Here is a 16,978-nt window from a genome sequence, read left to right on the forward strand (position 1 = left end):
CATTTTGGAAACTGTTGGTGCTGCTCCTACTAACACAAGCCTAGAGTGCAAAGGCCTTAAGAGGTAAATCCATTTAAGAGGAAGGGCCAAGGATGCCTGCAGGACATTGGCTTTCGGGCCACCTAAAGACTTTGCTTCCTGTATTTTGGTTTAGCGCTCCTTGGCTGCCCCAGGTGTGGCTCCAGTCAGCCCACGTGTGGTGCAGGCCACTGTGGCTGCCTCAGTAGACATTCGGGCAGTAAACCTTGGAGGCAAGCCTCGGCAGTGTCCATGTTTTGCCATATTCATCAGTGTACAGAGTGCATGAGCTGTGGGGATATGGCTAACTCCACCTAGATTTTAAAGACTGAAGCTGCCTAGAGCCTGGGGCACATGATCCAGGCACAGGGCCATTGCAGAGACAGGGCCACGAAAGGGTCCTCACCAGGGCAAGGCCTAGTAGAGCTCCGGGGCATAGCTGTCCCAGGGCTCTGGACCAGTAGAGTTACTGGTCTGTGATTCCAGACTGTGGGAGCCACAAGTATGTGACTTCAACCCATGAGAACTGCAGCATGGCTATACCCAGCAACACTGTTGAGGAACACCAAGAGTCTTGGGGACCCAACCCCTGCCTTAATGCATCTAGGAGGTGGGAACTCTGCCAGTGGGCCTGGAGGGCAGAGCCTTGAGTCAAAGAAGATTATTCTGAAGAGTTAAGATTTAATGCTGTTTGCCCTGTTGGGTTTTGAAAAATTTTTTGTAGTGTCTTTTTTCTTTCCCGTTTCTCTATTTTGGAATGGGAATGCCTTATTCCTGTTCCACTATTTTGGTTTGGAAGCACGTAACTTATTTGATTTCACAGGTCACAGTTGGAGAGCAATTTGCCTCAGGATAAATTCCACCTTGAGTTTCATCCGTATCTAATTTAGATAATATTTAGATGAGACATTGAAATTAGGCTTTACAGTTGACACTGGAATTAGTTAAAATTTTTGAGGCTATTGTGAGGGAATAATGCACTTTGCGTATGAGAAAAACGTCAATGGGGGAGGTTAGGGCAGAGTGCTATGGTCTTGAATACTTGTGCTCTCCCAAATTTGTACGTTGTAGTTCTACCCTAAAATGGAACCTTCAGGGAGGTGATTTAAATACATGCCTCTGTTTCACTAAAATGTCTGTCGCTATGATTAAAAAAAAATGCTATATATCTCATACAATGAGACTCTGCCCTCATGAATGGAATTTGTGTCCTTATAAATACACTCAAGGGGCCTGGTTTATCCCTTTCATCATGTGAGAAGAGAGTAAGAAGGTGGCCACTGTGAATCAGGAAAGGCAGTTTCATCAGACATTGAACCTGCCAGTGACTTGATCTTAGAATCCTCAGCTTCTAGAACCACAATGAATTAATTTCTGTAGTTTATAAACTCCCCATTTTACGGTATTTTGTTATAGCAGCCTCCAAATGGACTAAAACATTACCTCTTCTGTATTCTGTAGTTGCTTTAAAAAATTCATTTTACCATTGATTCCACTCTCTTTTCTAGCAGTTCTTATTGAATATGAGACAAGAATATTTGTATTGATACTCAGCATTTCATATTTATTAACCTTATGGAGCATGGAGGTGAACTGCTCTGAGCATAAATTCCCTCTTCAGAATGTAGACATGTGCAACTCTGAGAACGTTGCTTAAACTCTCTAAGCCTCAGTTTACTCACATGTAAAATGAAAGCTCATAAAAATAAATACCAACTTCACATGCTTTTGTCCCTTGAAGAGATGGTACATGGAAAGTGTTTAGTTGATATTCACTATCATTATGACATAGTTGCCCTTATAGTAGATTATAAAGCCCTGGCGATCAGGGGATTTATATTGGTCTAGTAGGGTGTCTGGCACATAATAGTTATTCAATAATCTGTATAAAATTGAATTATGAATCTTTCTGAGGTTTAAAGATTAGGTTGGCGCAAAAATCATTATAACTAGGCTCAAACACATCTTTATTAATCAAAGTAAGAATGCTTACAATCAACACATTTTTACCAATGAGAAATAAGTTTGTTTATTTCTATAGCATAAAAATCTGCGCCTCAGGATTCGATGAACTCTTGGAAAGCATTTTCTGCTTTCTGCTGGATGTGGAAACATTTTTCCTGCGGAAAGTTTTCAAGATGTTTGAAGAAGTGGTGGTTGGTGGGAGGTCAGATGAGTATGGCAGATTAGGTAAAACTCTGTAGCCCAATTTGTTCAACTTTTGAAGCTTTGTGCAATGGGCAGTTGGGTGTTGTCATGGAGAAGAATGGGGCCCTTTCTGTTGACCAATGGATGGTGTCTGCAGGCATTGCAGCTTTTGCTGCATCTCATCAATTTGCTGAGCATACTTCTCAGATGTAATGGTTTTTTTGGGATTCAGAAAACTGTAGTGGATCAGACCAGCAGCAGACCACCAAATAGTGACCATGACCCTTTTTTTTGGGTGCAAGTTTGGCTTTGAGAAGTGCTTTGGAGCTTAGCTGAGTCATTGCTGATTGTCAGAAAAAAAATCTACTTTTCATCACAGGTCAGTCTGATCCAGAAAGTTTGTTGTTGTGTAGAGGAAAAGAAGATGCTACTTTAAAACAATGATTTTTAAAATTTTTGCTCAGCTTATGAGGCATCCACTTATGAAGCTTTTTTACCTTTCCAATCTGCTTCAAATTACAAATGACTGTACAATGGTCCACATTGAGTTATTTGGCAACTTCTTGGGTAGTTGTAAGACGATCAACTTCGATGATTGCTCTCAATTGGTCGTTGTTGCGTTTCAATGGCTGATCACTACACTCCTCATCTTCAAGGCTCTCTTCTCCTTTGCAAAACATCTTGAACCACCACAGTAGTGTACGTTTGTGAGCAGCTCCTGGGCCAAATGTGTTGTTGATGTTGCAACTCGTCTCTGCTGCTTTACAATCCATTTTGAAGTTGAATATTAAAACTGGTCAGGCACAGTGGCTCACGCCTGTAATCTGAGCACTTTGGGAGGCCAAGGTGGGTAGATCACTTGAGGCCAGGAATTCAAAAGCAGCCTGGCCAACATGAGGAAACCTGTCTCTACTAAGAATACAAAAATTAGCCAGGTGTGGTGGTACAGCCTGTAATCCCAGCTACTCAAGAAGCTTAGGCAGGAGAATCACTTGAACCTGGGAAGCAGAGGTTGCAGTGAGCCAAGATTGCACCACTACACTCCAGCTTGGGTGACAGAACCAGACTCAGTCTCAAAGAAAAAAAAATGCTTGAATTTACTTTTGTCTAACATTGTTTCCATAGTCTAAAATAAATATAAAATAAAGAGCAAGTAATAAGTCATCAGTGAAAAAACACAAAGTGAGAAGTGTGCATTAAAGTGATGTATAACACAACTGCATTCATTTAAGAGTGTTCATGTCCTTTGCAGGGACATGGATGAAGCTGGAAACCATCATTCTCAGCAAACTAACAAAGAACAGAAAACCAAACACTGAGTGTTTTCACTCAGAAGTGGGAGTTGAACAATGAGAGCACATGGACACCGGGAAGGGAACATCACCCACCAGGGCTTGCTGGGGGGTGGGGGTTGGGGAGGGATAGTATTAGGAGAAATACCTAATGTAGATGACTGGTTGATGGGTGCAGCAAACCACTGTGGCATGTGTATACGTATGTAACAAACCTGCACATTCTGCATGTGTACCCCAGAACTTAAAGTATAATAAAAACAAGTATACTCCAATATCAAATAGCAAATTTCAATAATGTAAAAGCCACAATTACTTTTGTACGATATGCCCCTGTTTCCCTAACATGTCTGTCACTGGAAGAAAAATGCCACCTACCTCATAGAACCACCCTGAGAATGAATGAAATAAGGAGGAATTGTGGAAACAGAAATCAGAGATGGCCCTTAAGCCCCAGCCTTCTGGTGTACATCCTCTGCCTAGCACCTCACTTTATAGAGTGAAGCACTGCTGAAAAGATACCCAAAAATATGGAAGTGACTTTGGAACCAGGTAGCAGGCAGAGGTTGGACCAGTTTGGAGGCTCCAAAGAAGAGAGGAAAATGTGGGAAAGTTTGGAATCTCCTAGAGACTTGTTGAATGGCTTTCACAAAAATGCTAATAGTGATATGAACAATAAGGTCCTGGCTGAGGTAGTCTCAGATGGAGATGGGAAACTTGTTGGGAACTGGTGCAAAGGTGACCCTTGTCATGTTTTAGCAGAGAGACTGGCAGCATTTTGCCCATGCCCTGGAGATTTGTGAAACTTTGAACTTGAGAGAGATAATTTAGGGTAGCTGGTAGAAGAAATTTCAAAGCAGCAAAGCATTTAAAAGGTGGCTTGGGTGCTATTAAAAGCATTCTGTTTCAAAGGGAAACAGGATAAAAGTTCAGAAAAATTGCAGCCTGACAATGCAGTAGAAAAGAAAAACACATTTTTTGAAGAGAAATTTTAGCTGGCTGAAGAAATTTGCATAACCAGCAATGAGCCTACTGTTAATCCACAAGATTATGGGGAGAATGTCTCCAGATCATGTCAGAGACTTTCATGGCAGCCCCACTTATCACAGGCCCAGAGGCCCAGGAGGAAAAAGTGGTTTTGTGGCTGGGCCCAGGGTCCCCGTGCTGTGTGCAGCCTAGGGACTTGGTGTCCTGTGTCCCAGACCAGCTGTGGCTGAAAGGGGCCAATGTAGAGCTAGGGCTGTGGCTTCAGAGGATGGAAGCCCCAAGCCTCAGTAGCGGCCATGTGGTGTTGAGCTCGAGCATGCACAGAAGTCAAGAATTGAGATTTGGGAACCTCCACCTAGATTTCAGATGTATGGAAACGCCTGGATGCACAGGCAAAAGTCTGCTGCAGGGGTAGGGGGCTCATGCTAGGGCAGTGCAGAAAGGAAATGTGGAGTCAGAGCCCCCACACTGGAAAGACCACAGGAAAGAGTCCCTACTGAAGTACTGCCTAGTGGAGCTGTGAGAAGAGGGCCACCGTCCTCCAGGCCACCATCAGAATAGTAGAACCACCAATACCTTGTACCATGCACCTGGAAGAGCCACAGACACTCAACACAAGCCTGTGAAAGCAGCCAGCCAGAAGGGAGGCTGTACCCTGCAAAGCCAGAGGGGTGGAGCTGCCTAAGACCACGGGAACTCATCTTTTGAACCAGTGTGACCTGGATGTGAGACCTGGAGTTGAAGGAGATCATTTTGGGGCTTTAAAACTTGACTGCTCCGCTAGATTTTGGACTTGCATGGGCCCTGTAACCCCTTTGTTTTGGGCAATATCTCCCATTTGGAATGGCTATATTTACCCAATACCTATACCCTCATTGTAGCTACGAAGTAACCTGCTTTCTTTTGATTTTACAGGCTCATAGGCAGAAGAGACTTGCCTTGTCTCAGATGGGACTTTGAACTGTGGACTTTTGCTGAAATGAATTAAGACTTTGGGGGATCATTGGAAAGGCCAGAGTGGTTTGGAAATGTGAGAACATGAGATTTGGAGGGGCCAGGGGTAGGGTGATATGGTTTGGCTGTGTCCTCACCCAAATCTCAACTTGAATTGTATCTACAAGAATTCCCATATGTTGTGGGAGGGACCCGGGGGAGGTAATTGAATCTTGAGGGTAAGTCTTTCCTGTGGTGTTCTCATGATAGTGAATAAGGTGCACTAGATCTGATGGATTTATCAGGGGTTTCTGCTTTTGCTTCTCTCACTTTCTCTTGCTGCCACCATGTAAGAAGTGCCTTTCACCATGATTCTGAGGCCTCCCCAGCCATGTGGAACTGTAAGCCCAATTAAATCTCTTTTTCTTCCCATTCTTGAGTATGTCTTTATCAGCTGCATGAAAATGGACTAATATAGATGCTGATAAACAAAGATAATATTTACGCAAACAGAACACTGACATCTTGATTTCAGCATGTGATATTCTGAGCAGAGAGCTTAGCTGCTCTGTGCCTGAACTCTTGGCCTACTGAAGCTGTGAGATAATAAAGGGAATTGTAAGCCATTATGTTTGTGGCCATTTGTTACACAGCCATAGAAAACCAATACATGCACATAGAGCTGACCTATCCCTAGCACAGACTAAGTGTGCATAGACTAAGTGATCATTTCTTTTTTACCTTCCTCTTCTTCCTCCATCTTCTTTTTACAGAAAATACAAAGCTTAATCTACAAACTCACGTGGGAGTAGAATACAAGTATATCTATATTTTTCCTGCTATGGCTAAAGTTAATTTCTATTTTCGCAATTCAATTTCAGCCAATGTAGAGAGTCTCTCTTCCTTCCAGCCTCTGTTCTTTCTCAGGTTTGGATATTCTCCTTGCATCTTACTTGGTTCCGTGGATGGGTTCTACCTCTTGTCCACTCAGTTTCAGGGGAATCTTTCTGTGGTCAGGCTGAGTGCAGAGAGTTGGTGAGGCTGACCAGGGCCCTCAGTAAAGGCTTAGGTATTTCATGAAGCCATTTATTCTCTGGAGTTCCACATTTCCCTGGAGTGATTCATAGAAAACTGTCCCAACTTGTCTCTATTTTCAGATTCCATGAACCTAGGTGGGAGTTGAAGGCATAGTGCCCTTTCTGATTTTTGTTTGTTTTTAATAAACATTTTATTCTGGAATAATTTTAGATTTACAGAAAAGTTGCAAAGGTAAGATGGAGAATTCCCATATACCCTTTGCCAAGGTTCACTTCCCTTAGTGTTAAATTTCTCTAGTACATTTTTCAGAAGACAGACACTAACATTGGTAAGTTACTATTACCAAAACTTTAGACTTTATTTGTATTTCACCGAGCTTTTCTTTAATATCTTTGTTGATTCATAATTCAATCCACGTTACTCCGTTGCCCTTGGTTATCATGTCTTTCCATTTCCTCAGTCTCTCAGTTCCCTTATTTTTCATGACCTTGACAGCTTTGAGGAGTACTCATCAGGTATGTTGTAGAATGCACCTCAGTCACGGTTTGTGTGAAGTTTTCTCATGATTAGACTGGGCCCATGGATTTTTGGAGAGGAGATCACAAAGGTTAAGCACCCTTTTTATCCCATCAGAGCATGGGGTACATAGTATCTACATGGTATCACTGATGTTGCTGACCTTAATCACGTTGTCAAGGTACTGTTTGCACTAAATAAAAGCAGTGTCCACATCTTTATATTCCCCTTGCATCTTCCTTCCTTCCTTCTCCCCTTAGGCTGAGGTCAGGAGACAAGAGAGAGAAAGTTGTACCTTCTTCAACCCTTTATGCTTTTGTCTATCTCACTGTCTCCCTAAGGATCCAGGCTTTTGGAAGACAAAAGCCAGGGAAATACAAGCAGCATATTTTATTCCTGCCTTGATGTTCTCTATCTCTGAGGCAACAAGCAAAAGACAAGTCTGGCTGTTCGAAGGGGGTTGGGGAGAGAATTTTTAGGAAAAAAATCTTTAGTTTACATTTCAGAAATATTCTGCCACATTTTGCTTGAAGCTCAGCCCAGGGTTTCCACTGCAGCTGCAATTTCAAATATACTGCCCCATTGTCTCTAGGAGTTTTTTTTTTCTTTTGTTATACATGCTACCCAAAGTTCTATTGTGCAACAGAGTTAAAGGGCCTGGAGCCCTTGCAAAATTTAGGACATATGGCAAAAGCTAAGGCTACAGCTGATGCCATCCTTAAATACTGGCTCAACAATTTGCCTTGAGATACATGAAGATGAGTTTTTACTGCACTTAAGTAAAAATTCAGAGTTTGGGCAAAAACACATTCCGAAAAAACGTGTGCATATATGGTTGTATGCATACAAAATGATTCAAAAATATTTATTTCCCAAATTTTTATTTGAGAGCCAGTTTGACTATTTTGTGAAGAATCCACAGTGGACACTGTAAGTTCCTTCCATTTTCCTATTGGCCTGATGGAATCTTCCATCTTCTTCATCCACCCTGTAACTCTAGCCACAATGATTGGCTAAATGGTAGGTACCGGACTGGAGTTGGACCAATCATAGCTCCTCACATCTCTGGACATCTGATTGGTTGCTTGTGGACACATGACTCAGACTGGGCCAATCCGAACCCTGTTTGAGCATGGGGCACATAAGAAGAGGGAAGAGAGAGAAGGAGGTGAGCCCCCTTCCTGCCTAAGCGATCCTGGGTTACTTTTTTCTTGCTTAAAAACAAAGTCAGTCTTGACTAAGAGAGAGTTAGGTCTCACAATCAAGGCAGTGCAGGGCAGAGGAAGAGGAATGAGCTCTAAAGGCCTCACCTCAGAGAGTCCTGGGTTCAAATCCGATTTCTTGATGCTCCATTTACTATCTATGTGATCTTGGGCAAGATACTCAGCCTCTCTGGCCATTAGTTTCTTCATCTACAGAATGGGGAAATTAAGAGACTAGATTGGCTTCTGAGTCTGTAGGATGTAGCTTGGTAACTTTTTTTCTTTCCCTCATTACTATTCAGAAGCATTGCTTTAAATCCAGTTTATTAAGTCCATACAGCATAATTATTTTTCTATATTGTTTGAAATTGTTAATTCCACCAAAATACATTGTAGTTGCTCTATCATGGTGTCTTCTTCCCCAACGAATGCATGTGCTCTAGCAGTGAGCAGGTGATGCCAGCTAGGACAATCTATGTTCATCTCAGGGGTTCTCCTAGAGGAAAAGAGAGTTTCCTTTTTGGGGCATGAAACAGTTATCTCCCCTGACACATGAAGAAAGTCTGTATCCAATAGGAGAGAAGGGTGCTGAGCAGTGAGAAACAAAAGAAAGAAGAACGGCAAGATAAAATGAGTTTGGTGACATGGGATATTGATGTGACTGAATCCAGCTTAATGCTGAGCCAAGAGCATACTAAATTTATACTTTTTTTTGTCAAGCTACTTCATATTGGGTTTCCCTTACTTATACCTAAAGAAGTGCTAATACTAGGGTAAACATATTTTCTGATGTGTCCAGAGCAGTCTCATTTTATGTCTGTTATTCTGCTGTAGTTAATAATGGCAACTAACTTAACTCTCAAAAGTATCCTGCTTTGGATGATAAATTTCATATTGCTTAACCCAATGTACTTGCACTGAAACAAGTGTTCATAAGGGCAGAGAGAATCACTTATTTTGAGAAAAGCAAAGGTGGAAAAAGATCAGGACTAATTGAAATATTTTTATAGTGGGTTTTGCTCTGTGCTCTGTGTCTTTTATTTTTTGTGACTTGTTTCTGGGCGTGGGTCAAGGAGGGATTTTTTTTTTTTTTTTTTTTTTTTTTGCTCCCAGTGGTGAAAATAACTCCAAACAAAAACGATAAATACCAGACTCAAATTGGAAGTGAAAAGATCCAGAAGATAATGCTTGCTGAGCGTAATGGAACAGGGATGGCGCCACAGGAGTTCTTGGTGAAGTTCTGAAGAAAGCAAAGATGTTTTGGGGACATCTGCAGTCTGCAGTCCTCCACAGAGACTGGAGCCCAGCATTTCAAAAAGAATGCCAATTGGAAGAATTTGGAATAAAGAATTACTCAGAAATAGAAACTGTTTTGGCAGGGTTGAAATGTTATATCAGTACAGAATGATTTCAAATTAATGGGCAGAATTCAATTTTGTTCATATGCATGCTCCAGTTTGGGAAGGGAGTCAAATGGAAGAGTTATGTGGGGGCTTTGAGAGACACTGGGTTCTTATACAGGTCTTCCTTCCCACGGGTTGGAATTTAGAGACGAGTGTGACCAAAGCACCATCCATGGGTATTGTACTAGTATGTGCAAGTTCAGACAATGACAGTGACCAGGAGGGAAGCCATTGACCGGGTCCACGTCTCTTACTTGAGGCTCTGGAGGGTGTAAATTATGTCCCGACCTATGATGTCATAACATCATGGGGCTTAGACTCTTCTAAGGCTGCTTAGCTTGCCAGAGAGGTGGACTTCCACCTTGTAAGTGTGAGATGGCCGTGAGAATCCTATCTTGTGTGTATGTGTCCCCCTCTGTATCCATGTCTATATATTGGATTATATGCCTACACACTGAGGCACACATAGACCTCCCAGTTCTGTTCCACAAGCACTTACTGAGGACACACTCTTTGCTGGAGTCTCTGCGATGTTCTGGGGATCCAGTGAGGGAAATGTCTTAGCACTCTCCTCCATGTGTTTACTATTTATTAATGCCAAATAGAGAAATAAAAATACTGTCACATTAATAGGGCCCTTTGGCATTTGCAAACACATTCACTCCTGTGAATACAGCAAGAGCCGTACTCCCCATTCTACAGATGGTGAAGTCAACTCAGAAAGACCAAGTGAAAAGTTCGAGGTCACCAAGCCACGCCATGACTAATCCACATCTCTGCCTCCTACCTCTTCTTAAGCCAGGTTTAAACATCTCATCTTTCTGTTTGAAATCTTAAATTCCAGTAAGTGGGCAATTCTGGGTGGATGCAGTTATGGACAAATATGAGAGAAACAAAGTAAATCCTTTTTCATGCTTTATACCCTGAAAACATACATGGACAAAAAGGCAGCATGAATCTCCCTGACTTGTGATTTAATATTGCAACTCCAAGCCCTGGGGAATATGTTCCTTTGATTTTTTGCTCCCTTATGCTAAAAGAGCATTTTTAAGAGGGTCAATAGCCTGGTTTAATCTGTCAATTCCTCCCTCCCTCCCTCCCTCCCTTCCTCCCTTCCTTCCTCCTTCCTTCCCTCCCTTCCTACCATCCCTTGTTCACTCAACAAGTATTTGTGGCCATTCCACTGTAACAGAAACTATGCTAAGGAACAATAACTTAGAGACAAATTAAATCCATTTACTGCCCTTAAGGGGCTCACAGTCTTGTGGTGAGACAAAGCATGCCCTTGATATACTTGGAAGATTGTGATAAACATTCACCAAGGCTTGGACAAACAGGAGAATTGACTGCATCCACTGAGAGGCTTCACAAAGGGAGCAGTGGGCATGGCCTTTGGTAGGAGACATTAGAGGGGCCCTCCCAGGCTGGGTAGAAGTCCACACCAGCAGGTGAAGCTGCTGCTGAGCCTTCAAGGGAGTATCCCCTCCCAGGATAGAGGGGCAGGCCAGCCAGGATGACCAGGGGAAGAAGGAATACACGCCAGTGGCCTCTAGTCATGCAGGCCTGGACTGACTGCTGAGATGAGCAGTATGACTGATTCTCCCTGATCCCATGGGCACTGGAACTTTCTGTGAGCAGGAGGGCTCTTCTGGTGAGGAGGCTGCCCTCTCTCTGAAGTCCCTGCTGTCCTCTGTCTCTCCCGAATACCTTAGGCTGGCTGCACCTCCCTGGTATGGGCTCCAGCCTCCTCCCTTAGCCCTTGTATCAGTCAGCTGCAGCTGCCACAACAAAAGTACCAGAGTGGGGACTGAAGAAAGCATTTCCTTTTCATCATTCTGGAGGCTGGAAAGCTAAGGTGGAAGGGCTGGCTTAATTGGTTTCTGGTGAGGGCCACATCCTGGCTTTCAGTCATCTTGCTGTGTTCTCATACAGGAATCATCTCTGGTGTTTTGGGGTCTCTCTCTCTCTCTCTCTCTCTCTCTCTCTCTCTCTCTCTCGATGAAGTCTTGCTCTGTCACCCAGGCTGGAATACAGTGATCTTGGCTCACTGCAACCTCTGCCTCCTGGGTTTAAGTGATTCTCCAATCTCAGCCTCCCGAACAGCTTGGATTAGAAGCGTGTGCCACCACTCCTGGCTAATTTTTTATATATTTAGTAGAGATGGGGTTTCACCACATTGGCCGGATTGGTCTCGAACTCCTAACCTTAGGTGATCCGCTTGCCTCGGCTTCCCAAAGTGCTGGGATTACAAGCATGAGCCACCATGCCCAGTGGTGTCTCTTTTTTTAAGGACACTAATCCTGTGGGACCGGGGCTCCACCCTCATGACCTTGCTTAACCTTAATTACATCCTTGCTGCACATGCAGCCACATCGGGCCTCGAAGCCTCCACAGGAAAGTGTCCAGGGGATCCACTTTACTTTTATTATTATTGTTATTATTATTTTTTGAGACAGGGTCTCATTCTGTCACCCAGGCTGGAGTTCAGTTGTGCGATTTTAGCTCACTGTAACCCCTGCCTCCTGGGTTCAAGTGATTCTCATGCCTCAGCCTCCCAAGTAGCTGGGACTACAGGTGCCCACAACCACACCTGGCTTATTTTTGTCTTTTTTTGGTAGAGACAGATTTTTACCACATTGGCCAGGCTGGCCTCAAACTCCTGACCTCAAGTGATCCACCCATCTCAGCCTCCCAAAGTGCTGTTACAGGTGTGAGCCACTGTGCCTGGCCCAGGGAATCCACTTTAGCCCCAAGGAGCAGCCATCTCCTCACAGCACCGGGCCCACGTCCCATCTCACTCCTGTCACTGCTCCTTCACCCACACTCAGATTCAGGATTTGTGGATGGGCCAGGTGCTGGCATTAGACACACACACACACACAGACACACACACACACACACACACACACACACACACACACACACACACACACACAGAGTATAGATTGCTTGATTGATTGATAAAACAATACACATACCTGGCACAAAATTCAAAACACATGAAAATGGGATGAACAGTAAAGTATGACCGGCTTCCCCTCACATCTCCCAGCCAGCAGTTTCCTTTGTTACAGAGAAACTCCCAGTGTCATGTGCGTCCCCCCTGAGTTGTCCCATTGCTGTTCGGCCTTTCATTGACTGGATGTTTGATGTTTCAAGCCAGTGGCAGCACCGGGTCACATCGCTCCGTGTCGTGCCTTTGCGCCTGACCCATCTGTCATTGAAAGCATTGCTATCTGTAAGAATAGAGCCACCCCATTTTAATGTTCCATTCTAGGGCTGTCCCAAAGCATATTTAACTAGAGTCCTTGTGATGGGCATGACTTATTCCAAGTCTTGTGGAGGAAATGAATATGCAAGCTCCTTTGGTAATTCTGCTGTTCACTGAAGTTCAGGAACCTCTTGCACAGCCAAATGCCAGCTCCTTCACTTCTCTGAGTTTCCCACAACCCTCCCCTCTGCAGTTCCTACACTTAATGGCTGACTCCTACAGTCACCATTCCCCATCATAGCTGTGGCTTCTTCTGGCTCACTCTCCTCCTCTTTAGAACGGGGGCAATGCACTGCCCACTGCTGATGAGGGTTGAAAGTACTAAGTGGGTGAATGTCAGCACAGCTCTCAGAACTTGGCTTCACATAGTAAGAATTGGGCAGGCGTAAGCCATTTCCTCCATTGCTATTCTTATTCCCTCCAAATGCCCCATATCCAGGCGGCTGAAAAACTGGGTGCCATTTCTTTCCATCACTTAAAATTACTGAGATAATTATATTTCTCTTGGAAAATAATCAGGTGATTTTCATTCACTGGGGAAATAGTGTGTTAACTGATCTCTCTTGCCTTTGATGTGAAAGTCATTTACAGGTAAGAACTCCAGGATTTGGAAGCAGAGTTTCTGTATTGACACAACTATTGGAATTCCTTCTCCAAGCTTCAGGTGGGATGGGATTCAGGAAGCAAAGCTGCCACTGCAGCTTCCTCCTTCCATAGTCCAGGTGACAGAAGCGACAGCTTTCTTCTTCCCAAAGGGAGGAATCGCAGAGATGCCAACTCTGCAGCACGTAGGCTTCCCTGGGTCCCAGACTCTTGAGTTTCCGGAGAAGAAGCTGTGAAATTCTGGGATCCTATTCAGAGCTCTTGCGATGTGCTCAGAGATGATATTAAATGTTTTATATCATTTTGGCCATGATACAGACACATTTGCCTCTGCTGCCGAAGAAGCTCAGCATTTCATTAAGTCTTTCCTCACGTCCTGATGCACCCTCCTTCCCCAACTCTCTTCTTCACAAATTAGGAATTTTATTATTTCTGAAACATGGTAGGTGTGCGTTCTCCATCACTCTTTCTTAACAATGTGTGCATTGCCTATATAGGTGTTCTCAAGAAAATCAAATATTATACATTTTATACTTTAAAAAGAAGACTCTTCTAAAACACATGGGGATGTTTCAACCAGTCCACAAACTAAAAGGCATGGACGTTAAGCCCAGGTACACAGATGTTATAAAATACGCATTTGATGTAGCTTTTATTTGCTATCAAAGGCTGCTATCTCACAATGCAGAACCCAATCCTGTGGCAAACTTTGCTTTGCTTCAATCAGATAAACAGAAATCCTGAAAAACTGCATTTATCTAGCCTACCCCCAGACTTCCATTCTGGGGAGAGGGCTTATTGCCTTGAGACTTTCTGTCTTCGGCAAAGACCCGCATGGCCAGTCAGCTCATGGGGTAGGGAAAGGATGTGTCTGTGCAGAGCCCTGACCTCCACTCCCTCTCCCACACAGCATGATGCAGGCACTCAGGTGGGCAGGCAGTGACTTCAGTGGTTATTCAGAACAAGGGCCACCAGCCTGTCTGCTGGGTGGTGGGGATTCTGAGATGAGTGGCTGCTAATTCTCCCCTCAGGGCCTCACAGCCGTGTCAGGAGGTGAGCAGATACTTACACTAAAGTAAAAATGGGAGGCCTTGTGGGGGGGCTTCAGTGGGCCGGGAGATGAAGGAAAGCTTTCCGGTAGTCTAGTGCTGAAATTTAGGTGTGACAGATATGTCGGAATTCCCTAGGCAGACTAAAAGGAAAGGTGGAAGGAACAGCACATTCTAAGGCATGGAGGCATGAAAGACAACTGTGGGTTTAGTGAAAACAAGGCTGGATCATAGGATGCTGCCAGGGAGATGGTGGCAGCATCTCCTCTTTCACCAATTGTTTTCTCATTGATAGCAGAGCATGACTGCCCAGCTGGCCAGGCCAGAATCATCACAGCCTTCCCAAGTGTGCATGCAATCTTAGAGACCTCTTAATTGTATTTCCTTTAACTGTGCTGTATTGGTTTGATCTGGCCTGGTCCATCAACTCCCGTGTTAGGAAAAGTAGTCTACTTTTTGCTGCTTCTGCTTCCTCAATCCATCCTTACAATTATACTAGAATACACTAGGATAACTCACCTAAAAGGGTAGTTTCAACAGATCCCGACGATCAGCAGCGATGTATTCCAAACTGTAGTTAGCTGTCAAAATCACCTGGAGTGGAAGGAAACCTTTGGTAAAATTCAGTTTCCTTGGCCCTGTTCTAGACCCACAGGATCAGAGTTTGGAGATGATGCTCTGTGTCTGCATTACAGATACACCCACCCCACACACCCCCACACACATATACATACTCACATGCACACACACTCATGCACATACATATATGCACATATGGTGTATTGATCGATTGAGTTCAGTGACTGATTAACAACGTAATATGCCAAATTAAGAATTAAAATTCACATCGAAGATAGCAGTAGAAGTCATAACAATTGATCTGAAGTAATTCTCCTCTGGCTCTGGGTTTGTTATAAAAAGACATAGAATAGTCATCAATTTTTGCCTTGCTGCCCACCCCTGATTTTAGATTTCTCTTTTAAATAACCCCCACCCCTCCAACTCCGTAATACTCTTGCTTAGATTGGGTGGCTTGGCAATGTTGCCTTTGACTTCCTCGCCACCATAGCCTCAGAGTGGTGGGCTTGTCACCAGTAAAAGCCTATCAGAGGACTTTCCCTCCGAGTCCATCCACCTGACTGGCTTACATATTGGCACATGATCCAAGTCCTATTCCAAGAAGAGATGATCTGATTGACACAGTTAAAGTTGGGGGTTCACCCCTGGACCAATCAACTGTAGTCAGGAAGTTCTGGTTACTTGGTAAAAACAATGAATGCCAGAGGAATCTTCCTTATGGATGTTGGGGATGAAAAAGCTCTCATTGAAGGGAGATTTTCTTTTGAGCTGAGTTGACTCCCCAAAATGTCTTCTAAGAAACAAAATGTGTAGCAATTAGGGACTGACTAATAAAATCTTATTTCATTCAGCTCAGAGAGTATATTGTTTTGTGTCCATAACAACGGCAGTTGTGGAACTCCTGCAACACTTGGATGGTAATACATTTATGTGAATTTTAAGAGTAAGCCAAAAATTGCATTTAAGGGCTCAAGTCACCATTTTAATTATGGAAGGAAAAAGTCTTTTGCATTGTCATGGTTCTTTATGCCAGTGTGTCCAAATCAAGTAAGTCTTCAGAAATTTTGAGTCAGATTGCTTTCTTAGCAAATGAGGAAACTGAGGCCCAGATAATAGAAGGGATGTTGTGTGATGCCTGTCAGTGAGACAGGTGCAGCACGTACTGGAAGCCAGGTGTCCTGACTCCAGACCAATGCTCTCTCTCTCTTTTTTTTTTCTTTAAGACGGAGTTTTGCTCTTGTTACCCAGGCTGGAGTGCAATGGCACGATCTCGGCTCACCGCAACTTCTGCCTCCCGGGTTCAGGCAATTCTCCTGCCTCAGCCTCCTGAGTAGCTGGGATTACAGGCATGCGCCACTATGCCCAGCGAATTTTTTGTATTTTTAGTAGAGACGGAGTTTCACCATGTTGAACAGGATGGTCTCAATCTCTTGACCTTGTGATCCACCCGCCTCCGCTTCCCAAAGTGCTGGGATTACAGGCGTGAGCCACCGCGCCCGGCGACCAATGCTCTTTCCATTACCCCATTCTGCTTCTTGCTACCTTGGCTTTGTGGTTTCCTAAAAGAAAAGCAAATGAGAGAACATTAACTTGAAATGTAAGGCGAACGCCTAAGCGTTCAAATCCATTACTGAAGAGGTAGCTCTCCTGGCCCCTGCTGAAAAGATAATGTGCTTGGACCTGGTGTTGGTTCATCGGCTGGGGCTCCATCATTCGGTACCTTGTTCCCAGACATTTTCATTACAGACTCTGCCTGCTGTGATGCACTGGCACCATGCCATTCCTTATGCACATGCCAAAATGCTTTTATAAAACCATTAGAAGAAAGCTTTTCTAATGAGAGTTACACAGGAAACAAATTCCTGAAGGTTAACATGCCTGAGAGATCAGTTTGACCACCAGTGAGTACCCTAGCTGTACACTTGCAAAGGAACAGTCA

General features: G+C 43.8%; 1 pseudogene; it reads right to left on the minus strand.

The window, feature by feature from the left end:
* Nucleotides 1-1,988: 1,988 nt before the first annotated feature.
* Nucleotides 1,989-16,749, minus strand: LOC141582209 (histone-lysine N-methyltransferase SETMAR-like; annotated as a pseudogene).
* Between the last annotated feature and the right edge of the window lie 229 nt (nt 16,750-16,978).

This window comes from Saimiri boliviensis, chromosome 2 (assembly GCF_048565385.1).
Source record: "Saimiri boliviensis isolate mSaiBol1 chromosome 2, mSaiBol1.pri, whole genome shotgun sequence".
Lineage (NCBI taxonomy): Eukaryota > Metazoa > Chordata > Mammalia > Primates > Cebidae > Saimiri > Saimiri boliviensis.